This window comes from Amphiprion ocellaris, chromosome 12, assembly GCF_022539595.1.
Source record: "Amphiprion ocellaris isolate individual 3 ecotype Okinawa chromosome 12, ASM2253959v1, whole genome shotgun sequence".
In the NCBI taxonomy this organism is placed as follows: Eukaryota; Metazoa; Chordata; class Actinopteri; family Pomacentridae; genus Amphiprion; species Amphiprion ocellaris.
In genome coordinates this window covers 10,494,364-10,521,690 of record NC_072777.1, presented here as the reverse complement: position 1 = coordinate 10,521,690, position 27,327 = coordinate 10,494,364, and the positions used below count along the sequence as shown (strand labels likewise).

The 27,327-nt window shown below is 38.1% G+C and overlaps 2 long non-coding RNA genes across 2 annotated transcripts in view; both read right to left on the bottom strand.

Moving 5' to 3' along the window:
• Positions 1-1,754: 1,754 nt before the first annotated feature.
• On the bottom strand, positions 1,755-7,541 carry LOC129350118 (uncharacterized). The gene is made up of 3 exons (XR_008603368.1): positions 6,574-7,541; positions 4,816-4,964; positions 1,755-2,524 (listed from the first exon to the last, which is right to left on the bottom strand). It is a non-coding gene; the product is annotated as an uncharacterized LOC129350118 (long non-coding RNA).
• Positions 7,542-10,655: 3,114 nt separating this feature from the next.
• Positions 10,656-27,327, bottom strand: part of LOC118471649 (uncharacterized) — a 33,711-nt gene continuing 17,039 nt past the window's right edge. The window contains exon 5 of the long non-coding RNA XR_008603369.1: positions 10,656-11,501. This is a non-coding gene — a long non-coding RNA (uncharacterized LOC118471649). The remainder of the gene's footprint in view (positions 11,502-27,327) is intronic.

Genomic DNA, 27,327 nt, shown 5'->3' with positions numbered 1-27,327 from the left:
TCTGTGAATTCTGAGAAATAATTTCCTATTTAATGACAGCTACACATCTTAACTCAGTCTCATTAAAACAGGCTCTAATTCAGTATCATCCATCCATATTAAAGTGCAGTTACCCAAAATGTTTGTTGCATGAGCTCCAACAAAACCTGTCCAGGTAGAAGGCCACTTTGACAAACAGGAAGTGGAAGATTCCAAGCAGATTTATAGAAGGGGGAACCGGACTGTACTAAGTGTGGTCGAGTATAGAGGGGTGTTTTGTGGGTTTTTAAGGCTGATAATGATAATTAGTGAGACATTTGGAGTAGATATTCATTTGCAGTAAATGAAAGTATTTAAAATCTTGGAGTTAAACTTACAAGAACACAAACTCTAACAGAAAGCTTTGTTGATACGTTTTTGTTTTGTTTACAGATGTTAAGTTAACCCTTAAACATCCTCACCAAGAAAAAGGCAATGAAAAAAATATTTCTTTATATTTCTTATCTCTTTGGGGCACTAATAACAACAATCAATGGTTTTTGTATGAAGAGACCCAGCGATTTTTAAAATATTGACCTCTACCTCTAATATTGACGGTTGAGAAAAATTATTTTACCCTTTTAAATCTTTTTTTTTACATCTCAAATGACACATTTGTGTTCAGCAACTACTTAGGCACCATAATATGTCAAAAGTATTACTTTACCTTTGAAAATCCCAGCAAACAGAGGCCTCATGTGAGGAGTGATTTTGCTCGTGCTAACTTCCTGTGAGCAGACGAACTTGCTCTGCATGCTATTTCAAAACACAGTGACATCTACTGGATTTTTTTTTTGTATAATGTACCTTAGAGTGGTACCTAATGAGGGGTAGAGACGGCTGAAACAGGTGGACTTCAGTAAAACATATTTTTCAACAAGATTTAGTGTTGAAAAATGACATTTTTTGACATAGTATACTATGGCGTTCTTTTGCGCCAAAATTCATGATGTTTTTTTTTTCAAAGAAAACCTATCTGGAGTGTTTTTCACGGCCTCCTTTACATTATTTCATCATATGGCACGTTTTTACAACATGGTGAAAAATCTCATTTTTTTCGACATAGTATACTATGACGTTTTTTTGCGCCAAAATTCATGATTTTTTTTTTCAAAGAGAACCTTACCATAGTGTTTTTCAGTCTCCTTTACATTATTTCATCATATGGCACGTTTTTACATGTTGAAAAATGACATTTTTTTCGACATTATACTATGGCGTTTTTTTGCGCCAAAATTCATGATTTTTTTTTTTTTCAAAGAAACCTTTCTGGAGTGTTTTTCACGGCCTCCTTTACATTATTTCATCATATGGCACGTTTTTACAACATGTTGAAAAATCGCATTTTTTTTCGACATAGTATACTATGGCGTTTTTTTGCGCCAAAATTCATGATGATTTTTTTTTCAAAGAAAACCTTTCTGGAGTGTTTTTCACGGCCTCCTTTACATTATTTCATCATATGGCACGTTTTTACAACATGTTGAAAAATCGCATTTTTTTTCGACATAGTATACTATGGCGTTTTTTTGCGCAAAATTCATGATAATTTTTTTTTCAAAGAAAACCTTACCATAGTGTTTTTCACGGTCTCCTTTACATTATTTCATCATATGGCACGTTTTTACAACATGTTGAAAAATCGCATTTTTTTTCGACATAGTATACTATGGCGTTTTTTTGCGCCAAAATTCATGATGATTTTTTTTTCAAAGAAAACCTTTCTGGATGTTTTTCACGGCCTCCTTTACATTATTTCATCATATGGCACGTTTTTACAACATGTTGAAAAATCGCATTTTTTTTCGACATAGTATACTATGGCGTTTTTTTGCGCCAAAATTCATGATGATTTTTTTTCAAAGAAAACCTTTCTGGAGTGTTTTTCACAGCCTCCTTTACATTATTTCATCATATGGCACGTTTTTACAACATGTTGAAAAATCACATTTTTTTTTCGACATAGTATACTATGGCGTTTTTTTGCGCCAAAATTCATGATGATTTTTTTTTCAAAGAAAACCTTTCTAGTGTTTTTCACGGCCTCCTTTACATTATTTCATCATATGGCACGTTTTTACAACATGTTGAAAAATGACATTTTTTTCGACATAGTATACTATGGTGTTTTTTTGCGCCAAAATTCATGATGATTTTTTTTTTCAAAGAGAACCTTACCATAGTGTTTTTCACAGCCTCCTTTACATTATTTCATCATATGGCACGTTTTTACAACATGTTGAAAAAAATCGCATTTTTTTTTCGACTCAGCTGCATGCCTTCGTCCACCCGGCCTCCGTTGACTCGTCCCGCCTGCCGTCTCTGGAGCTGAAGCTGGACTGGAACAGACCAAAGTACAGTCCAATCACGATGCCAGCTGCCTCTCAAAAGGCTCCTTCATCTGGCAGGTGGCGGCACTTCTTCTGAGGGGAAGCTGAGCTGGCCCGGCAGAACTTTGGAGATGTGTTCCAGTGGTTGGTGGATGTGTGGGGAGATAGAGAGGGACCTTTGAATTGTTCACAAAGGAAAACAGGGAACCCATTGGTAGTTTTAGTTTAGGATGCTACTGCGGTGTGTTTTCGGGTTTTAAGAGGTGAACAGGAAGAGTTGTTTTTCGTACTGATGATCTTTTACTTTGTTCATGGTTGGAATGTCCATCAATGTCAACGTGAAGTTCACTTTTAGTTCTGTTTATTTCTTCTTATTTTACTAACACCCATTTGCTTTTAACCCCCTCACATGTGCTGTTGTAAACTTACTCTTTCAAATAAATACTCGTCTAACCCTCTGGAAACCAGCGTTTGGACTGTTTTTCTGTTGCTCCTCACCTACTTCAGACAGCCAGGACATAACGTTTTGTGGACTAAAGGCTAAACTATGACGTTTTCGGACCGACATGCTATACTATGACATTTTTAGAGCAAAGGCTATACTATGACGTTTTTTGGGTGACATGCTATACTATGACGTTTTTTGAGCGACATGCTATACTATGACTTTTTTGAGCGACATGCTATACTATGACGTTTTTTAGAGCGACATGCTATACTATGACGTTTTTAGAGCAACATGCTATACTATGACGTTTCTAGAGCGACATGCTATACGATGACGTTTTTAGAGCGACATGCTATACGATGACGTTTTTTGGGTGACATGCTATACTATGACTTTTTTGAGCGACATGCTATACTGTGACGTTTTTTGAGCGACATGCTATGATGTTTTTAGAGCGACATGCTATACTATGATGTTTTTTGGATGACATGCTATACTATGACATTTCTACAGCGACATACTATACTATGACGTTTTAAGAGCGACATGCTATACGATGACGTTTCAAGAGCCACATGCTATGCTATGACGTTTTTTGAGCGACATGCTATACTATGACATTTTTTGAGCGACATGCTATACTATGACATTTTTAGAGCAAAGGCTATACTATGACGTTTTTAGAGCGACATGCTATACTATGATGTTTTTAGAGCGACATGCTATACTATGACGTTTTAAGAGCGACATGCTATACTATGACGTTCTTTGGATGACATGCTATACTATGACGTTTTAAGAGCGACATGCTATACTATGACGTTCTTTGGACGACATGCTATACTATGATGTTTTTAAGAGTGACATGCTATAGTATGATGTTTTTTGGATGACATGTTATACTATGATGTTTATTTGGATGACATGCTATGCTGTGACGTTTTTTGGACCAAAGGCTATACAATGACATTTTTAGAGCGACATGCTATACAATGATGTTTTTTGAGCGACATGCTATACTATGACGTTTTTAGACCAAAGGCTATACTATGACGTTTTTAGAGTGACATGCTATACTATGATATTTTGTTGAACGACATGCTATACTATGACGTTTTTAAAGCGACATGCTATATTATGACGTTTTTAGACCAAAGGCTATACTATGACGTTTTTTGGGTGACACGCTATACTATGATGTTTTTAGAGCGACATGCTATACTATAATGTTTTTAGAGCGACATGCTATACTATAATGTCTTTAGAGCGACATGCTATACTATGACATTTTTAGAGTGACATGCTATACTTTGACGTTTTTAGAGCGACATGCTATACTTTGACGTTTTTAGAGCGACATGCTACACTATGACGTTTTTTGGACCAAAGGCCATACTATGACGTTTTTAGAGCGACATGCTACACTATGACGTTTTTTGGACCAAAGGCCATACTATGACGTTTTTAGAGCGACATGCTATACTATGACGTTTGTTGGGCGACACTCTATACTACAGGCTTTTTAAATTGACATGTTACTATGACTTTTTTTTTGTTTTAGTTTTTTTTTGTTTTTTGGCAACGTATAAGAATTTGAACAGTTTTAAAAATTACTATACTTTTACTTGTGCAATGAAATATTATTCTATGGCATTTTTTAGATGACATAGTATGTTTTCTTGAATAACATACTATTTTGACAATATACTGCACTATGACATTTTTGAACCACATATCATACATGACAATTTTAGGCAACATCCTATCATTTTGCACTTTTTGAACCACATAATAATCAGTTGGGTTTTTTTGCCGACATGCTATACTATGAACTACAGGCCATACTATGTTATTCTTTAAAAGTATACTATACTTTTACATTTTCTGAACTACATCCTATACTATGGCGTTATACACAGAGTGCTTTGGTTACATGTTGATTTATAATCTAGATTTTTTTCAGTTTTTTTTTATGACGGGATTACCACAGACCTGACCATGAACACCGTTGACACTCACCTGAGGGAGACGCTGCCTAAGATCTCAAGGCTGCTTGGTCGTGGTCTTTCTGGTCCTGCTCCAGAACGCCTTCATCAACTACGTCTTCTTTTGAAGAGGCCCTCAGATGCTGCAATCTCTGACCTTAAGGAGGAATTGCTACTTTCACTCTGTAACGAGACGGCGGTTATTTTAAAGACCCAGCTCCTGGCGGCTTTGAGTGAAAGTTTAACACCCATCAAAACGAATCTACAGACAGTTAAATCTGAGCTGCTGGTCAGTATTTCAAACATCATGTCCGACCCGGCTGCCCTAAAGCATGCTGTGGGTGAAACGTAAAAATAAAAAATATAAACAAATGTGAAGAATGTGAGCAGCAGCAGCAGACTGTGAGCAGCGGAACAGATGTGATCAGAAAGAAGTCATTTTCTTTTTTCTTTTCTTTTTGGTTGACTTGATGCTGTCAGATGCAGATGTTGGAGCTGATTCTGATCTTTCAGGATAAAAAAGCTGCTTTTCCTTCACAGACTTTTCAGGAAATTATTCTCTCAGGTTTTCTCTGCTATTTATATTTTTATTATCTGTGATTATTTCATTATTTCTTTATTGTAAAAAATAAAGTTTGAGGCATAAAGACTCATTTAGTTATTTTATTCCTGAAATCTTTGATGCAGCAGAACTAAACTTCCATTTTCCTTCTTGTGCTTCTGATACTAGAACTAAACGTATCTTCAACATGGATCATCTGCTTTTAATGAATCAGCAGCAACATCACAACAAATGAGACAATTTTCAACAAATTAATGAAACTGTCTATCAGAGTCTGTTTTAGTGTCAAATTAAAGCTGATTACTGACAACTAGAACATTAACGTTCCTGTTTTAATCACATTTAAGTTTCCTGAACGTTACATTAATGTCAACCAGCCACAGTTTTATGAACTTAATGAACCACATTACAGGAACACAACACACTTCAGCTGTTTACATGAAACTCAACACATTAGCTTGATGCTACGTTAGCTTTAATCAGGCTAAACAGACTAAACAGGCTGATTAAAAGAGCCAGCTCAGTCTGTGACTGCCCCCTGGACTCCATGGAGGTGGTGGGAGAGAGGAGGGCTCTGGCCAAATTGTCTTCCATCATCAGAAACACCTCCCACCCTCTGCATCAGACTGTGAACTCCTTAAGAAGCGCCTTCAGCAACAGACTGGTACACCCTAGGTGTAAGAAGGAACGCTTCCGCAGGTCGTTTATTCCAGCATCTGTCAGACTTTACAGTGCTGCATTATAAACTCCACCGTGTACTGTTTACTGCTGCACTTTTCTCTTCCCCCATTTTAGACACGCATCCTCCTACTTATGTGCAATAACTGATACCTCATCCTCTTGTATATAATCTTCTACATATTTATAAGAAGAAAAAAAAATTATCTGTATATAATGGGTTTTTTTTCCTGCAATTTTTGCACTGTTTCTTTTTCTTATCTATTCCTGCACTGCCTTTATACTTTTTCTTTGGAGCTGCTGTAAGGGTGAACTTTCTCCACTGTGGGATCAATAAACTTTATCCTTATCCTTACGACTGAGCAGCTAGCTCGGTTAGCATCGCTAAAGTTAAAGCTAATATTTACTATGCTAACTTTCTTCTCTGGTCAACATACACTGAAACAAACTCCACCAACATCTGGAGTGCATGGCACACATTATATCTGACACTAAAGCTGCATATAAAGTGTCTTAAAAGCGACACCGATACGAAAATAAACATTTACTTACCGAACTATCAGAGTCCTTTCAGTGTCTGCTGGTAGAATCAGCCGAAGGTAAAAAAAAAAAAAAACTGGTTAAAACAAGCCAACGGGCAGGAAAACTGTCTGTGGAAAATGTTCCGCTGCTCCACCGTTAAATAAACCAACAGTTATTATGTCAGAATTAATCCAAACGAGGAGAACAGAGTCTCTGCTGCCTCCTCCATAGGACCTGTCAATCATTCCAGACCGCACTGTCAATCAAGTAGTCCCGCCCCCTGGCTTCGCAAAACTTTAACGCTCTATAAAAAAAATCAATATTGATTTATTTTAAGATCGGCCACCTGATCTCTTATTTTGACCATGAAAACTCACGAAAAAAAAATGTATATACAGTCTATGCACCGTACTCTGGCTCCACACTTGCTGATGACCACTTCCGGTCTCAGAAAATGAAAAAACGGACATTTTTTCGTTTCTGTCTCTTACTGATTTTACTTTCTTTTTATTGTAAATATAAAACGAAAATCAAAGCATAAAAAAAATAGTATTTCCCTTTTTGATCATGAAACGGAAAAACGCCTTGTATTTCAATTTAAATTTTTGTATTTTAAAACGAAAATCAAATAACCACTCGTTTTTTTTTGTTTTTCAATACCCGTTTCAGAACGGAAAATCCAATTACCAGATCCGTACACGGACCAAAAAACGGATCATTAAATAGTTGTCCGATTTTTGTTTCAGAAATGACAAAAGAAAAAATGGCCCTAAATTTGTTTTTCGATTTGCGTTTCAGAATTAGAAATAAAATGAACGGAAGGTACACGGACCCCTGTATATCATGGCAGTCGGAGTTTCCAATGATTCCTATAACTCCTATGACTCTGGTGAGTCCTATATAGAATATCTGAATTTTCTATGACGAAATTGTGACCAGAATAATCATGCATTTGGATCTTTTATAGATGTATGATATAGGTCTTATGTAAAAAATGACAAAATCTGCTGAATTATCTGTTTGGGTGATGCAGAAAGTTGTGTTGGTCAAATTTTTTTAGTGGCATGGCCTCTTGCCTTCTTGTGAGTGATTATATATATATATATATATATATATATATTTTTTTTTTTTTCACTTGTGAGTGATTATAAATGACTACAGCTGCTGACTCCTCAAAGCAAATTCAAACAGGGGCCATTTGATAAACTCTTCAGATTACAATAGGAAAGTCTAAGGACCTCAGCACAGATCTGAAGAAGCCAATCGATGACTTGAACAAATCAGGAAAGTCACTTGGAGACATTTCAAAGCAGCTACAGATCCTAAAATCAACCGTGCAAACAATTGTTTGTAATTATAAAAACAGTTGAGTCACTCCCACGAACAAGAAGAAGATGCAAACTATCAGCTGCTGTTGAGAGACAGTTGGTCAGGATGGTCAAGCATCAACCAAGAATCACCAAAGAATGAATGAATGAATCTATCTATCTGTCTATCTATCTATCTATCTATCTATCTATCTATCTATCTATCTATCTATCTATCTATCTATCTATCTATCTATCTTGTGCATAAGTGGAGACATACAATGCCATGCATGCATGTACTGACTGGCTAATGAGACGTGAGTCATCGTGTGGTGTGGGGATCAAAGTGTAAACAAGATAAAGATGTGATGGATCGGCTGAGATATGGCCATTAATGGGCTTCTCATCCCCCAGCACTGATGCTGCCTCATTGATGGATGTGGTGGGGGTTCTCTTAATCTTGATGCCTCGCCTGTCGCCTCGCCTGATCTCTATACCTTATCTGAACTGCTGCTGCACACACATCCATACAAACGTGCACTAACACATGCTAATTGCTGCTGGCCGCACGAGGATGGATCCATGACATCCAGCATACGTAAATGATACTTGTGTATGTGTGTGTGTGTGTGTGTGTGTGTGTGTGTGTGTCAGAGTGTGTGTGTGTGTGTGTGTGTGTGTGTGTGTGTGTCAGAGTGTGTGTGTGTGTGTGTCAGAGTGCGTGTGCATGCGCGCACTAAGTGCTGCAGAGGAATGATGTCATCTCTGTAATGGCACACTGGCACAGAGTGGTTGAGCATTGTCCCGCAGCACCTCCATTCACAGGCTGTGATCAGCGTCATCAAGGCAGATTATAGCTCAGACTCACAGCTTGTGGTGGGACGACGGATCTCTTCACACTGCACAGCCCGTTTGTAATTACACATTCACACTCATACACACAATGAGCATGTACCAACAGACCAGAAAAAAATCCTCTTCATGCTCATGGGCTGACACACTCTGCTATACAGATGAATTTATACACAAATAATCACAGGCCTTCCGATTTTCTTCTCTGCCTTTTCCTTTAAGAGTTACAGTATTTGCATCCATGCGGGAACATCACAAGTACAAACGTGAGAGGATGTGATGAACAGTATCATGTGAAAGGCGATAGACAGAGGTGAGGTGTAACGAAATGACAGAAACAGAGACAGGAGAGGAAGTGGTAAGAACTGGTAGGGTTAGTTGAGGAAAAGAAGTGTGTTCACGTCATCTTAGCCCACAACATCTCAGAAAAGCTCTTACAAGCACAACAGCTTCACCTCCATCTGTGGTGTCATCCTTCCTTTTAATTCGTCTTTTAAACATTTTGCATTTGTCTTGATGACTTAAGGAAAAATTTTTGTCGCATTTGGTTGTTTTTCTAGAAGTCCATAACAAGGTTAAAGTCTGTTTTTCTTTGACTTGTATGCCTCGATTTGTAAATTCTTCTTTCGAGATCAACCTCATCTCATGACAGTCTGTGAAATAGTTACCATCTTTAACCAGCATGAACCAGTATGCCCAGTAATCATAATGTCACTTTTGAGGATGTTTTGTGTGTTATACTAATAAATTTTAGGCTTTTTGCCATTTCCCGCCATTCCGTCCCCATTGTGATAAGATTACCATCACTGACTCATAGCTTCGTCTCACTCACCAGATGTGGATTTGGACACTGACGTATCTGCATGTTACCAGATTAAAATGACCTTCTTTACGGGAAACAGCTTCAAAGCTAGCAGCCTACCACATTGAAAATGTCAAGTTTTGCAAAGGATTTGGATGATACAGTAACACAGCCCAGCTACGTATTTCAGTCAATCATTTTAATGACAGGGTGCACCTCCCTGCATGCAAGTCTTCCACCAAAACGATTCCTACATCCATATTTTGAGGAGATGATGCTGCTGCACCTTTCACTTAGCTAAAACGATTGTGATTGATTTAAAGAAATACAAACGAGCGAGAGCATTTTTTCTGTTTATTGCACAATGATAAGGAGGTGTAGTCAGACCATTCTGTGCTGCAGAAGGGTCTGACCTGCCTTGGCCTCTGTACATGCCAGTGCAGCCTTAGCAGGCAGCGACTACTTTAGGTCAACATATTATCCTGGAGGAACTTTGTTATTTAGCTTTTTACTTATGTGTACCAAGCCTGCAAGTCAAGCTAATGGTTAGAGCTTACGAGGAGAGTAATTTACCAGATTTAGTGGCCTTTTGACAGGAACCTCTGAACAACTTAGTAATTTTTTAGTGTTTTTTAGAGTATTGTGGACACATGCACTGATTTAAATTTTGTGTTTGTAGTGTCCATGTACAGAAAAAAATGGAAAAATTTGTGTCCTCATCCACAAATCAGCATATTCAGGACTGTCCCATGAATCTGAGCTGTGTAGACACATGTTTTTGGGGTTCACTAGTTCTGCATTCATTGATTTATACTGGTCTTGATGAGAAGAAAATCACAGCTATTCAAGTAGGTTCACTTGCAAATTTGCATAACTTAGCTTCAATACAACAAAATAAAAATGTTTGACTTGTGGTTGTAGACAGAGGTTCTATTGTCTTCTGATCCAGAGGAAAACCTCCTGATCACAGTAGCCTTTTCTTTTTCTCATAAATATCATAAATAAATCACCTTCTTTATGTCGAGGGGGCTGGATTTTGACCTGTTTTTCGCCCTCTTTCTTCAGGGAAGCAGCTGTCCTCTACATTTACTCAGCTGTGCACCATCACAAGAAGAAGAACATCACCACTACAGCTACTTAGACACTCCAAATTGCATAGAAAACGTTTTTTTTAATAAAACAAATAGTACAGTCATGTTAGCATTAGCAAAGGTAGACAACACAGTCATTAAACTCCAAAAAAAATGCTCATCCAAATGACTTAAAACTCAGCACTGCAATAAACTGGATCTCCAGCAATACACCTGCCAAGTTTGATCAAGTGGGATCAGATATATGGTCATTATGATATACAATGAACAGACTTGCATGCATACAAACAGAGATTATCATTTATCAGTCATTTGAACAGGTAAATATGGGGAAATGAAACTTGAATTTGACTGTTGAGACAAATTTCTGATGCACAGGCATTAAATATGATTTATAGGCCAGTCAAATTTTCTTTTGGATCTTCCTGTTAAGTCCAGAGTTGATTATTTCCAGTCAAAGTGAGCTTTATTGTCAGTTCTTCAATATGTACATTACATACCGAGGATTGAAATTACCTTACTCTCTCTATTTGTGCAACAGCAGACATTAATAAACACTGTACACAAAATTGGCTCTGAGATAAAACTGGCACATAAAGATCCATGCAGTGAGAGAAAAAGAACATTTTAAGATCTTAGACTGAGATTGGGCTGAGACAACAGGAGAGCTGATTCTCAGGAGCTGACTTTAAGAAGTACGAGAAAAGGTCAAAATCTCACAGTGATGTTAAATGGAGCTCAGTTATTTTCAGAACAAAACTGGATGGACAAAGAAGAGATCTTACTTTTAATTTTTCTTTTTCTTGGGAGCCATCTTCACATCAGCTTCTCTGAAAACTTCACTGATGAAAACCGTGAGAACCCCAAGATGGATCCTGATGTTTTCTCTGTTTAAATCTGTTACAACTGGATGGTAAACAGAAAATAAGAACAAATAAATTAAGATAGATACAATCCAAACAAGATTTTCTCTTTTTATACCAGCGTCTAAAGTGAGCTGATTCTGTTATGTTGTTTTTTAAAATGTATAATATGTATTCCTAATACCAACTAACTGAACACAGAGTGCTTTAAGAAGACTTGAAAGTATGGGACTATTTCGCTTCTCAGGTGAAATTCTTGAAATGAGTGAAATATCTTTCCAAAGTCAGTTGCACTTTCACAAAGGCAGCAGTGTTTTCAGTTTTCATCTGTCTCATTTAGGAATTTAACAGCTAATATCCAAAAGAAAGTATGAGTTTATGAAAATACCTCCAGCTACTCTCCTCATTTTTTCACCTCCTCTTTTCTCAACTCTCTGTCTGACCTCTCTGTAGTTTTTCACCTCTTTGTCACATAAAGACCTTGATGTGTGAAGATGAATGTTGAGGAGGAGGGGTTGTAGCTGGTGGATGTAGCCTCTCATGCTATTTAGCTCCACAGAGATGTGTTCAGGGACAAAAAAAAAATGAGAGAAAAGAGGTGTGAATTAAACCATCATGTGAAACTTGGAGGAGGAGGATGGATGAAGAGAACACGCTAAAAAAACCCCAAAAAAACAGCAGTACAGCCTGATGGATGATCCAGCTCCTTCTTGTTATCTACCTTGGTGAAGCATCGCCATGGATTCCAACTGATTTTTTTGCTTCCATCTCGGTCACTGATGGGATTGAACTGGATAACCTCACGCAGTGGCAGTGCAGGAGTGGACTGTTTGAAGAGGGGAAATCATTGTGTTGATTGATGCTTTTCATTTGTCACATTGATTGGTTTTGGGGGCTTTGAGAGGTTTGAGCAAAGTGATCTAATCTGAGAGATATACGATGAACCTCCAGCTTCATTTGATTGTGTCTGTTAATTTATTCATGAGGATCAACAAATGCAAAATGAAATCATGCATATTACACAATAAAATCTGTTTCCCCTCACAGCTTCACTTCATTCTCACGTCTCTCCTGTATCAGCTCTGCTTTTCATCCTGTTTCTCCTCTGTCAACCTCACTTCCCTTCAATAACAGCCCCACACAGAGGAGGAGCGAGAGTGATGCTGGGATGGATGCGGGGTTAGATGAGGTGGAATAATCATGCAGGAAACAGAAAAAACTGCCTGTCCAGCCCTCATCCCCTCCTTTATATCAGTCCAGGAGATACTGAGTTCATCTCGGTCCTCTCGCTCGCACAAACAAATACCTCGGCTGTTGTATTTTCCCATGTGAGGGGGCATCATCCTCAGCTCAATCCTGTTGCTGCATAAACCTACTAACCCCCATCATGCTCCCATCCCCCACCTCCCTCTGGGTTCAGAGCATTACCTCCCACTCTAGCATGTGGCTGCATGTGACTGCGTGTTACATGTGTGTAGCAGCAGTTCAATCTACCACACTGTACTCTGACATGCTGTCCTCTAAGGGTGGTGAATGATTCCTCTGGAAAAGCCATCTTATGAAATGGCTGGATGTAGCATGTGAAGATGAGGAGAAGTGTCTGTGTGTCACTCTGTATGTGTGAATATGTCGTGCATCGTCACCACTGACCTACATGGGAATGTGTGATCTCACGGAGTGTGTGTTCATTACTCCAGATTAATAACCACTGAGTGCCTGCGTGTGTGAGTCTGTGTGATTACTCCTTTTCCTCGTTGGTAAAACTTCATTGACTAAAATGCCACAATGGGTGTCCTCCTTTTAAATGTTCCTCGACTGTAAGGCAGACCTGCGCTGAACTTTACCAGACGTTTGGCACAGAGTCATATAGTAGAGAAGACATGACACAATGAGTGGCTCTGCTGGTGTTTCAGTAGTGCTGTATGCACAGGAGCATATTGTGGCAATGACATGTTCTTTTTCTGACTTAGAGTTGGAAGTTGAAAATATTATTTCATTTATCCAAATGTTCACAAAAGGTTTTTGTGACGTTAAACTGGTGACAAATTCTCAACCACTGCATGTACTGAGTTGAGAATTTGTCACCAAACAAGAATTGTGTCCAATAATTATAAAAGACCACCTTAAAATGCAGTTTCATTCAGATTAAATGATGCCACAGATTATGAAAGAAAGATGAGAACAGGTGATGGGCAAGATGGATGCTGCATGTGAAACACTTCAATGTCTACAACTCCCCCGTTTGTTAACTAGGAAATCATTTCGGACAACTCTAGATGGACGTGTCTGACAACACGAGCCAGTCCCCAAAAACATCCACCAATTTCACCAAGAGTTTCAGTAACAGTGGAACAACAAACCACAAGCAGCATCAACAGCCTCTCTATTAGCTCATTATCATTTCCAATATATTACGTACTGGGTTGCATCTCAACGTACAGTCTCCTAATAATAAGTTGAAAAGAATGGATAAAACTTAGTAAAATATTACATGCTGTCTTTCGTTTTTTGGTCGCTATATAAAATCAAGTTTGCTGTTATCTGTAGGGATCACCAAGCTTAGACATTTGCTAAGCTTATACACCAAGCTTGGTTTATACATAAACTGTGTGTAACTATAGCAGGGCTAAGTGAACAGCTACCCCATGGTTTTTCATGGGTCGCGGGTTTATGTGATGCATGTTTCTTTAAACAGTTGTGTTTCATCAACATATCGAGATTCAGAAAACCAAAAGTCTGGGGTCAGGTAGTTGTGGGTCAAAATACAATGAACTTGCCATCTGTTATAAGTTGTGTTCATTGTATTTGATGCTATCTTGACTGCAACAGCATTTTTCTTCGTGGGGCATGTTGAATTGAACAGATGATAAGTGCTGTATTTAAGAACTTAAGCATTAAAAATTGTAATACTTAAATGTGTCTCATGAATCCCTTAATTCTGCTAATATTTCACAGCAGCGTTGTTATTGTGTATTTATTTTTGAACACTGACACAGTGCTGTACCACTACAATGATTAATACGTGGGTGTGTTGGTGAACAGTCAGTTTAGACCCTCACCAACCCCCATCTGACACACACACACACACACACACACACACACACACACACACACACACACACACACACACACACACACACACACACACACACACACACACACACCCAGAAAGTCAAGGTCACTCTGATTCACACATCCATATATCTTCTCTGCACTGGCCTAAATGGAGGGTAGGACACACACAAAGACACACAGAGAGAGACAAATGTATTGCTTCGTGTGCTCGTGCACAGGCGTGTTTGAGTGCGCATTCATTTGCCGCTCGTGAGTGCGTGCGTTGGAGTGAATTATGGCCAGCACTCACCATTGAAACCACCAGGGAAAGCATATACAGAGCTTCATTACTCCCTTTCTCCATCTTTTCCCCTCCCACCCTCAGTCGGGTTTCTCCACACGTTAGGTAATGGTGCTGATGGTTTCTTGGCCAGTAAGACAAAGAGGAGCTAATCTACCATAAAGAATGAGCCTATAGAGAGGTGAGGTCAGCAGCCAATGTGACGCACATCTAACGCTGCAGATTCCTATTTATTATTAAGAGAAATGTGACATTAATGGAAATTCTACACCAACGTGACTCACAATAAAGCACCACGTGGGACCAACACACCTCTTTTCCGACCAGATGCTGCCTGGATCTTATCAGTCTGGTCAAATATAGAAGAGGTGAAGATGCTTTAAAAACGGATCTCTAATGACCATAATTTGCACCTTGAATCTCTTTTTAATCTTATGTCACTTTATAACTTTGGCTCCATCACATGTGTGACAGCAGGCACGCATGTGTTTGTGCTTATATGACAATAATCATTTCCCCAGCCTTCTTCTTAAAGGCCTCTTTTACATCTGTGTTACATATGTGTTTATGTGCAGGCTTTGACATCTGGGTGTTTATATGTTTGTCAGCGCGTGTGCGTGTGTGAATCCATTTACAGTCATGGCTTTGGACAGGCAGAAAAGTCTTTGCATGAGAGCAAAGAATGTGAGACTCCACATGCATGCTGAGGTTCATTAAGACAACCTCAGCAGATTGTTACCTGATTCTAACATTGTGTTTGTGTGCATATGTGCGTGCAAGATCTAAGCAAGTGCAGACATAGGAAAGTCCATCAGTGTTAATCCAGGTGGGATCATGACAGGATTTATGGGGAAAACAAGACAAGGAAATACAAGGAGAGAGACGGTTTTATTGTGATGCTAGAAGAAAGCCAGCGATGACCGTGTGGCCCTTCACCAGCAGATATCATCCAAAGGAGATGGATGATTCTTTTAGTGGAACAAAGGATCTGGGGGAGGGGGTTTGACAGCCGGACAAGGAGACCTTACTGATATAGACTGTGTGTGGCAGTTAATATAGTGAAGGTTACAACAAAGCTCCATAAAACGCCCTGCAGGATCAGATGCAGTAGGTCACACTGGTGCATGAGGATCCAGTTTTCTTTTTCTGTCTCTTTTAGAAATTGTTGACAGGGTTTGCCGGATGTTTGATTTTAAATCTGAAAATAAAAAAAAGTGGTTTCTGGTTGACATGTGGTTTAGATGGGAATCTTAAGAATGAGCAACCACGTCCAGTATTTTCTCCTGTTCTGTGTTCCACTTGGCTCAGCTGTTCTGTGTGTATCTGCAAGGACAGCAGCCTGCAGATGAAATGTTTTTCCGTGTGATAAGCAAAGAAACAATGTTACACACTGCTGTCAATTCAATATTGGCATTTGTCTCACACGTTGCCCTAAAGGCACTGAAGTGCGTGCAGGTCTAATATTTTTCCTCAGCATTCCACAATTCCAGCAGTAAAGACCAAACATGCACGGTGTGAGCTGATCTGTGCAACACTTGCTTTTCTTGTGCAGTGCATATAAAAAAATGCTTGCTTTTAGCGAGATAGTTTCCCAATTGCTTTAAAAAGTGCTTTAAAAAAGAAGCAGAGAATAAAATTTTTTTTTTTTAAATAACATGAAGAGGTTTAAGAAATAGAGGGGAATGATTAGAAATAACCTTGGTACTGCATATTAAAACTGAAAATTCGGATGCTTTTTGACACAGTACAGCCACAAAAATTAACTTGCATGTTGTATAAATTTGCTTTACTTCCTCATACTTTATAGTCCAGTAATTACAAAATTTACCAATATTTTCCTTTTCAAACTGATTATGTTGACAAGTCTTGAAGTGTGAACCTTTGACATCACAACAAAAATGGCAGGGCATTTAATGAAAATTATAAAACACAGAAGTTGCCATAAATCACTGTTATTATATCAAATATTGACAATATTTCACGTTTTACAAGTTTTATAGGCTGTGGATGAAGAAGTGTGTGTTTCTTTTGCAGGTCCAATGGCCAACAGCTGTAAGTTAACAGAAAACCAACCAAATGTATTTTGTTTTTTTGTTTGTTTGGGAGGAGCGGTGCTGGATAAAAACTACAGATTGCATTTTATGGTTCACATGTAAGTGAAGTATCATTTTCTGTAGCTGACTTCTGAAACATGTCGTCATCTCAATATTATGTTTATAATCCAATGTGATAAAACAACAATCAGTAATTTAGGCACTCCAGGAGCTCAAACAGAATGTTAAGGATATGATTAAATTAATTCTGAGTTCTTCTCAGAATTAGGTATTCAGCCTCAAATACCATTTCTTACATTGTTAAAGCAACTCATATGCATCATGAGTGACATATTCTTCAATATTCTTACAATCTAACAAGTGACCATGGGAACATAGAATAAGCTAACATACCATTTCTTATTATCTTTACTGTAAAAGAGCATGCGTGTTGCATTTGGTTGTGTAACACGAATTAGCAAGAGACATTCAAGGAAAAGGAGGAGGCTGGTTATTGTCATACATACACAAAAAGGCACACGCGGCTACTAACAAAAGTGTGGCCGTGATGAGCAAAGCAAAGCCTGATAAAGAACAGACTCTGTTTAAGGGCTTTAGCAGGCGCCGATGGCCTTCACCAGCCCGTGTGTACTTGTTGTGAAAAGCCTATTGTGAGAGTGCCAAACACAGACCTTGATGCTCACTTCTTAAACTGAATCTTTTCTCTCTCTCTCTCTTTTTAAAAACCTAACCACAAGAGAAGGGAGGATAAATAATGAGAAAAAAGAGGACGTCACGTTGGAGTGAGTCCGTCAATGTGTGTTTGAGAATGTTTATGTGCGCTCAGGTGGCCTTGGTGAAGAAGTGCTGCGAGGACCGATGCAGGGGAGGAACACGAAGAACCACACGGCCAGGTCAGCACCCACCCTGGCTAAATCTATTCACAGAAGCAGACAGAAGCTCCATCAAGGTGGAGCTGGGTCGCCTGCATTTTGATTAGCATAGAAAACGAGATGGATATGGCTCACTGGGATTTGTCAGGGTGATGGTTATCTGAGGGGGAACAAAAACCACTTCCTTCATTGGGCCTATGTGAATTGACACTCTTCAATAGGAACCCCTTTGAGATAAAAAATGGTGGATTAAAAGGTTTAAGAAATAGCTTTTGGTGCTTATTAGTTTTCTTGCAAAAAAGTTAGATGAGGGCTTTAATGCTACTCTCATATCTGCAGCTTAGCTTTGTGGAAACACCTAAGAAATGACATGACTTTTTTACACTTTCTGTATTTATTCTGTGAGCTTTAAGCATACCTTCGCTAGCTGGCTGACTTATATTACTGGTATAAACTTCTCTGACTCTTGTCATGAAGGCAAATAAGTGTATTCCCTCCCCAGATGTCAGCTACTCCTTCATGCTCCACAACATCTTGAGCATTCAGCGCCTGGGCGAGGCTCCTAAAAAGCTTGTCTGTGTGTAAGTGTGTGTGAGATGTTGTATTTTCCATGCACACAAAGAGAGATGCGTGATAAGACAGCGACTGTCTGCCCAGCGTGACGGCTTTATTTGAATGTCTGTGTACAGCGTCGGTTCATTCTTACAGGCGGCAGGAGTGTCTGGCTTTCTGCCCACTTCTGCTTCTGACTTAGCAGCGTGGAAAGACGTTTCATGACACAAATAAGGACTGCTTGACATTTAAAAAAATCCTGCTGCATATGTAGTATGAAGTGTACTGACTGTGCAAGATTCAACAATTCTATATCTGATTTTGTGTCTCATTCTTGAATAGAACTGACAGCTAGTTTAAAAAACTGCTTGCTGTCAAGTAATAAAAGTTTCTGTAGTGGCTTTTTATCTCCATAAAATATGCTGAATACACTGTTCTGTCCTGTTCTTCCTGTATGTTACAAAATTCCTTTGAACAGAGTATTTCATCACATATTTTCTGAGCTAATAGTGCTAAAAATTCAGGAATTAAATTTCTTGTGTCAGGTGCGTCAGCAACAAGCAAGCAGCTGACTAAGAGCAAAAGTGAAGAAACACTGACTGCTGATTTCTGTAACGTTCCAGCATCAACTCGCTGCCTCATAAAAACTTTACGGAGGCGGTTGCTTACAGAATACAGCACTAATGGAAAAGCTGATAAGAAAGTTGCAGAAAGGTTAGATTAAAAAAGTTAAGAGATCAGGAGCCTTTACAGCAACACTTAATGTCTTATTTTAGTCATCAAAATGTCTTGATGTCAAAATTTGTCTTAGCTCCGAAGACAAGCAGGAGATAAAGAATTCTGTGCAACAGATACATTTAGACATCCAACTAAATTTAAATTTTTAATCTATGTCACAGTCAAAATCTGTCTTTACTGAAGTACTGAAAAACAAGAAAGAAAAAAGATAAAGGAATCAGTAGTGTGTAATTTTATCTCAAAGAAAAAATGTTTACCAGTTGCTCATATGATGGGAAAATCTTACAGCACCTTTGAAGATTGTTTTTATTCCTCAAGTGGCTTTTCAGAGGTTTGAATCTTTATTTGAGGAATGACAAATACATATGAAATAATCTGACAAACAAACCCCACCATATTCACATACAGTTTGTGGATTTGTCATTCTTCTACTTCAATGAATAGAAATTTTAAAGGGAGCGTCTATAAAGTTACAGTTTTAGACTCTCTGAGCTAAACTCCTGTGTGTTTTTCACATTCATTTTTAATGTACAAGCCAGAGCTGACACAAGTATCCAGCTAAGCAGTAAATCATTTGGCACAAAATGTTTTGCCAACAGTTAATGTCCAAGCGAAAAATGCTAGTTTTGGCTTCTCAGATGCTCTTTTATGATCAGAAAAGGAATATTTAAATAGGAGTTTGGACTGTTTTAAATAAGTAATTTGAGGACGTCGACGGGGGCTCTGGGAATTTTTTCAGCGTTTTCTAACCAAGCAATTAATCAAGAAAACAACAGATCAGTCAAAGATAACTGCAGCCCTAAAAGAAGCAGAAAGATGACGATTTTGAGGATGAAAAGGTTTATTTGTCACATCCACAAATCAAACATACACTATACACTGTTGCTGCTGCCGTGGCTGTGTTATCACACCAGGAGGGTGGAGACAGATGGGTGGGAAAAGAGACACCACTCTGGTCTGGGGTCAAACCAGGACTAGATGGCAAATCTAAGGAGAGTAAAGGAGCACCGTCCTGAGAGCTGAGTGCCAGAGATGGAGCTGGTTGCCAAGGAGACACAGCACCTTCGAGCAGGACGATGGCTCTCACAAATCAACCCATTCATTCCTGTGACGTGAGCGGCGGCGGTGATCGCTGTGACGTGGGCGTACTACGAGCTCGTTTGCATGGGACTGTGTAGCTCCTGGTGAGAGGAGCTTCCTTGTGCTGTTCTCTGCTTGGCAACACTCCTGACGAGGCTCCACAGGTTGTCTCAAACGTATACACTGTGGTTATGATAGAGTCCACTGCTTAGCATGTTAGTGCCAACTGTCCTGGCAGTATGTTACCCCCCACTGCCTTAGTGACAATGAAATCACACAGACCATCTTCCTCCTCCCATTGGCTGCTAAGCTCCATGGTGATGCCCTGTGATTGGGCATGCCCAGCATGCACTCCCGGCCAATCAGGTTCACTGTATCCAAGAGACTGAAGCATGTAAGGCTATTTAAATCCAACCAGAGACTCACAAGATTGTTCAGATGTATATTTCACAGTGTAAAAAATAAAAAGCCAGGGGGGGAAAGGTTTACGGGTGGATGAATGTGAAAATCCAGACAGACCTGATTGGTGTTTAAAGTGGTCAGCCAATCTAGACGGGCTAAAGAGACCCAGAGCGAAGCGTGAGTTGAATGAATGAACTTCGGCATCATGTCCTTCTCCTGAACTCTGAATTTATCTATGAATATTGATCAAATCCGACTTCTCCTCTGCACTGACGCTTGAGTTCCAGTAAATCAAGCTTGAAGAGAGCAGTGGGATGGCTCGGTTCAATGGAATGGACAGAGGAAGTAGAAGCTGGAGGTGTTTTCTCCTGTGTGTGTCAGGAGAGGCAGCCGGCCGCTGGTCTGTAATGGTGCATCTGGAGCAGGAATGTTGCATCAAAGACCAACTCGCAGTGAACTCAACTCGCTGACGAACACGCCGTAAGTCTGCGGCCATTTTGGGTCCACTCATTTTTTGAAACGTCATACGCTGTGTAACTACAAAATGGCGGACAAATCTGAATGTCATGGTAGTAACAGAAAAGTCTTGCTGAAAGTGAACTTTTAACGTTTTTTAGAATTTAATAGATCGTGATTAGTGGATTTTGCTAATATGAGAGAATGTCATTTATTTCTAGTGAACCATGTTTTGTTGATTTATGTTTTCTGACAAACTGTGTGGAATAAATCATTTTGTAAGATAAAAATGAAACTGAAATGAAGTGCCCTTTACCTATAGCTTCATTTTTACTTAAAATATGTGGCGGACAGGATTGTAGAGAATTATCTGTGTGTCTTTAGCATGACTGATTAGAGAAGTAGACTTAAGCTACAACCACGGCTACAAACTAAGATTAACCCAGAACTACACTGATCGGAGGTGATCGGTGGTCAGAAAGTGGCTTAAAAAAAGAGAGAAAACGAGCTAATAAGTTAGAGTAAATGAAGATGCACAATATATCTGTGCTAGATATCTCTTGTAATCTCGATGTGAAACTTTTTTTTAGAGTGCAGCACATCTGACTCTAACAAGCTTTCAAGCTCCCACTGAACAGAATCAGTTATTACCAGATTTAAATTTGATAAATTGTCTCAATGAATGGACACGTTTGTTTCCTCATACACTGATTTGTGACATTTGTTAACCAGCTTATTGAAATTTTGGCCACACATGCAGCACAGACGATGTAACAGAGTTTAATGTGGAGGCTCAGCCACCTTTCAAATCTCTGTACAGTCAGATAAATTCATGTGCTGTTATAAAAACAAAGATCTGTACATTAAAGAGAAAAATCATGTATTTTTTGACATTGCAGTATCCAGATAAGTGTATTTCTGTGTGCGTGTGGTTGAGTAGAGCTTCCCAGCTGTATTAGTCCTGCTGGTATTTTTGCATCATGAGTGTATTTTGTAGTGTGTAGGAGATTAGGCAGATTGTGTAATGATTAATTCTCTGTTCCACATTTTGTCATCGCAGTTAGAATGTAATAAACAGTTGTACTTTTGCAATGAGATTTGGTTTTTCAGTGTTGTCATGGACTCAGCCTTGGTCATATTTCATGGTTTGTTGTACAGGATTAGTGTAGGACTGAAAATATTCTCCGTTGCAGATCATGTGTAAAAATAATAATAGTACTAAAAAGAATAAAAAGTAATTATAGGAGTATTTTTATTTAGATGCTCTGTCTTTGCCTTATAGGAAACTTGGAAGTATAAGTTTGCCATTGTAGCTATAATTCATATGCATCTGCATCACTGAGGATCACAATCAGTGGTTTGAGTGTCCGAGGCTTTAATCTCTCATATTTTAGTCATAGCCCTGGATGTCAAAAAAATGTAATTATTAAAATAAAAAGTTTGTTTCGGTGTTTTTTTTTCTCCTGTGGCAACCATCAAACTTCATAACTGCTCAGTACAGAAATTATAAAGGCAGCTTATAAATATTTTTATAATGCTCTCCTCTGAAGCCATGATGTCTATATTAACACTAAAGGGGAAAGTGAAATTCAAGCACAATAACAGGTAAAATCCATTAAAAAATAAAATTAAGGTGTCAAAGAAAAGCAGACAGGACCAGAAAGAAAACTAGAAAAACATCTGCACATGAAGTTAAGCTTCAAGAAGAGATTTTTAAGATGATAGTGGGGGACCTGCTGAAAAGCGCATCCTCATTAATAACACTGACTTTTACAGAAGGAGCTCTAATCATATTTTATAGCTTCAGTCAAGCTGAATCAAAACTCTGCTCAGTGCAACACTACGTTTGTCTCTGACCTGGCTGCAGATTGACTCTGATTATTCGTTTTATATTCGGGGGTTTGTGTTTTGGATTTAATCAGTAAACTTTTTCTCCTCACCAGAACCCGCTTCTCTTCTCCTGGGTCGGTTACCTAAATTACTATTACGTAAAATTATCATTATAAATTGAGACGAATATTAATAAAATACTAGATATACAATCTCTCTCCAGCTAGTAGCTAAAAGTGGAAGCTCCTGACCTGCTCAGTGATTCTGTTTTTGTCATGAGGCTCAACTTTACATGAGATTATAGCTGTAAATATCATAAATTAGATTAATTCCAAGACACAGTTTGACAAACACTGGTCCAACTGTCCTGCACACACTGTGATGTTATTGTGGAACATGAGTTAAGCAAAGAAAGAAAGTGGGATGAAATTACTTTGCTGAGAGCACAGTGTCTCATGCTTGGTAATAATTTTACTAAATAAAGGGGGTAAAATCTTAACACTGATGATGGTTCACGATACGAACAACTCCTCTGAGCACAGTAGATAAGTCATTTTATAGTGTCATCCTCCACATTTATGTATTTTTGCATTCTTAAAAACATCTAAAAATGAACTGAAACTACCTACAACATTGGAAGGTACCAGGATCATTGTATAAATGCAGCTCTATCAAGGAGCTCCACAAAAACAATTTCAGTTCATTTTAATTTAAGCTTCACAGAACCTATACATTCAGCGACTTTGTTTTTTTAGGGTGATTACTAACAAGTTCAAATCAATAAAAGTTGGATCTGGAAATTAATTGTGTCCTGACATTTATCTGCCTGAAGTTGAAGTTGGATTAGTTTCCTGAAGCTGGTGCCATAAACAGATGTTTGCCTGTTGTTAAAGCCGCATTGTCCATTATATACACATGTAAAGCTCCTTTATCTGGATTAACATGACATGTAAGGACACGTAACTTTATGTCTGAGGTGATAGTTAAGATAGATCCTTGTGAGACATTTGCTCCTCTCGTACCTCGTGCCCAAATAATTGTGACCAAAGAAATGTCTTAGTCTATAGTGCAATCAGATAAGATATTTATGATGATCAGACAGTAACATAGGGTTGCTTCCAGTGTTTGGCATGTCTAATATCCTTGTTGGAACAATTGGATGAAGCAAAACTGCATTTAGCTAAATAAAGACAAGACTGATGAAATTCTGACTCAAAATAAAGAAGAACGGCTGACGCTCAGTGTTTACCTTCAGTCCAGGCCACTAAAAACTAACATCCAGATCAAAAATAACAGTAACTCAGAAAGCCTTGGAGTCTTGCCAGTCTTTTCTCCAGGAGGAAATGACATCAAGTGGAGCAGGTCATGTGATTTAAAATCAACACACTTCCTTGAGAGATATTTTTGTAATGGGGAACTTAGTTGAAAGTGATTTCTCGGACACAGATACAATTTGTTATTTTCCATATGAAATTTGATATATTGCCAAAAAAGAAGTATCTGTCATGATTATCTCAACTTAATAAAATGAACACAATTAAAACAATGTTTGAATAAGCTCATTTTATTATTGTTTAGCTCATTAGAAGGTGGTTGTTATGAAATTCAGACGGTTATTTAGTTGACATTTTAGTGATATTCAGTCATTTTTTTTTATTAATAAGTGATTGTTTCCACAATAAGTAATTGTAGAATTTGTAAAGACATGATCATAATGAATCTAAAAAACATTAGCTGTCTTACTTTTAATAAAAATGTATACAAGATATATCCCGTGGACTTCAAAAGTCCCTCAATTATATACTGACTCTTCTAAATTTCAGCAGCCCCATTCACTCTCACATCTTTAAAACAAACTGAGGAGCTGTGTGTCTACTTAACATTTTAAAAACTAATTTCTGCTGTTATTACTTTCCCTAGTACTCAGTAGTGGCCACTCCTCATAATAAGACCAGTAAGACTCAAAATGCTGCTGCTAGAATACTGACAAACACCAAGAAGAGACATTACTCTGATTCTCAGATCCCGGCACTGACTTTCAGTTAGATATAAAATTGAATTTAAGGCTGTACTGATTGTCTATATGTCTCTGAATGGTCTGGGATCAAAATATCATAGAGATATGTTTGCTGCCTGGAAGGTGTCTCAGATCTGCAGGGAGTGGTTTGTTAGTGGAGCCCAGAGTTCAGACCAGACAGTGAAATGTCGTTTAGCCATTATGCTGCCGGAACCAGTTCTTGGCCAAAAGTCGGTATTTTTAAAAGCGAGCCAAAGCAGTTCTTCTGTCCCTCTGTTTTCAAGTAATAGGTTTTATTGTATGAAGTTGAAATAAAGTCGCTGTACTTTTATTAAACGTGTCTGCACTTTTTTTCACTTAATTTTTTTTCTATTTTTCTTTTATTGTATAGCTCACCTTTTACTGGTTTTAAGTTTGCTTACCTGTTGTCTTTTTTCACTGTTTTAGTCAATCTCATTTAACTTTTCTTCAAAATTTCAACTTGTACTATTTTTTTAAGTGATTTAAGTTATTGAATACTATGTGATGCTGATGTATAATTTTTTTTCTTCTATATGTTTTGATTTTCTACTGTGCCTGTAAAGCACTTTGAATAACCTTTTTGCATAATGAGGTGCCATGTAAATAAACATGCTTGATTGTTTAAACAAATAAAAAAAACATTAAATGAGTTGATCTGGTCCTTCAAAGCTACAGGAACAGGTAAAACAATACAGAGACACCAGGACGACTGCTCCCATGTCTCATGCTCTGTGTTGTGCTAAAAACTGATTATTGTCCAGTTTATACATGTCCACACCTGTTTTAGTCAGGATCAAACACACAACATGCAAATACACATAAATTAATGTCTGTGATGAGAGCAAAGGTTAGTGTTTGTGAATCTTAACATTTTCTGTAACCAAATAATTGTGACCAAAGAAATGTTTGCAGTTTATAGCACGATGACGCATGAGATCTAAAATTATACTAGAGTTGCAACTATTAAATACATTGCAAATATTTTGATAATTAATTAGTTTAAGCAATTTTGTAAGAAAAAAAAACAACTGTCTTAAATCTGTGATTCCTGCTTATTAAATCTGGAAATGTTGGAACGGTAAATCTCCTCGTATACGTAAAGGTTTTATGCAAAGACTTAGACCAGTAGGTGGATTAGCTTTACCAAGCTTTCAACTTTATTATTGGGCAGCCAATATTCGCAATATGCTCTACTGGACTGGTGGTTTAACATTCGAGGCTCCCTCTTGGGTACATATAGAATCATCTAATTGTGGAAGGTCATCTTTGCCTGCATTGTTGTGCTCAGCGCTTCCTTTAGACTTGAACCCTTATAAAGGTAATCTTGTTCTTTGTAATTCTTTAAAAATCTGGGTGCAATGTAGAAAGAAATTTGGTTTACAAACCATATCTAGAAAAGCCCCTTTGTGCTCAAATCACATGTTTCCACCCTCTTTAACTGATTCATCATTTAGGATTTGGAGTAACAATGGATTGCGCACTTTAAAAGACTTATTTATTGATGGTGTTTTTGCTTCATTCTCCCAATTAACTGAACAGTTTAATATACCCCGTACACATTTCTTCCGTTATATGCAAATACGTCATTTTATAAATAGTAGATTTAATACCTTTCCTAACTTACCAGAAATAACAACTTTGGATAATATTCTGGATATTGATGTAAACAAGAAAGGGGTGATTAGGGATATATATAGTTTATTGCTAGATTCTCAATCTCCTTCAATGTCTATATTAAAATCACACTGGGAGGAAGATTTAGAAATCACTATATCAGATGACCTCTGGACTTCGATGCTGCACAGAGTACATTCATCCTCCATTTGTGCTAGACATGGACTCATCCAATTTAAGGTTCTCCATCGCTTACACAATTCCAAGGAAAAATTATCCAAATTTTACTCAAATATTGACCCAACGTGTAATCGCTGCAAATCAGATATAGGTTCACTTCTGCACACCTTCTGGACATGTTCAAGTCTCAACAATTACTGGACATCTATCTTTAATACTTTATCCATTGTATTTAAAATTACTCTTCCTCGATCCGCCCTGACTGCACTTTTTGGAGTCATACCCCCTGACATCTCTATGTCTAAAGTCCACTCAAATGCAATTGCCTTCACTTCTTTACTTGCGCGACGCCTTATACTCTTGAGGTGGAAACAGGAAAGTCCTCCAACTCATGACCAGTGGATCAGTGATGTTATGAGGTTTTTACATCTAGAGAAAATGAGATGCACGTTGAGTGGTTCATTAACCAAGTTTAACAAAACATGGCAACCCTTTTTGAACTACATTGATACTTATAAAATGTACACCATTCCATAGTACTTTCATCCAACCACAGCTCTAAATGTCATTACTTAACTGCTGAAAAACAAACCGACTTAAGATTTTTTTTTTTTTTTTTTTTTTTTGTATGTGTGTTTCTGTTTGTACCATGTTTTTTATGATGTTATATTTTTATATATTTGTTCGTGTACCTGTCT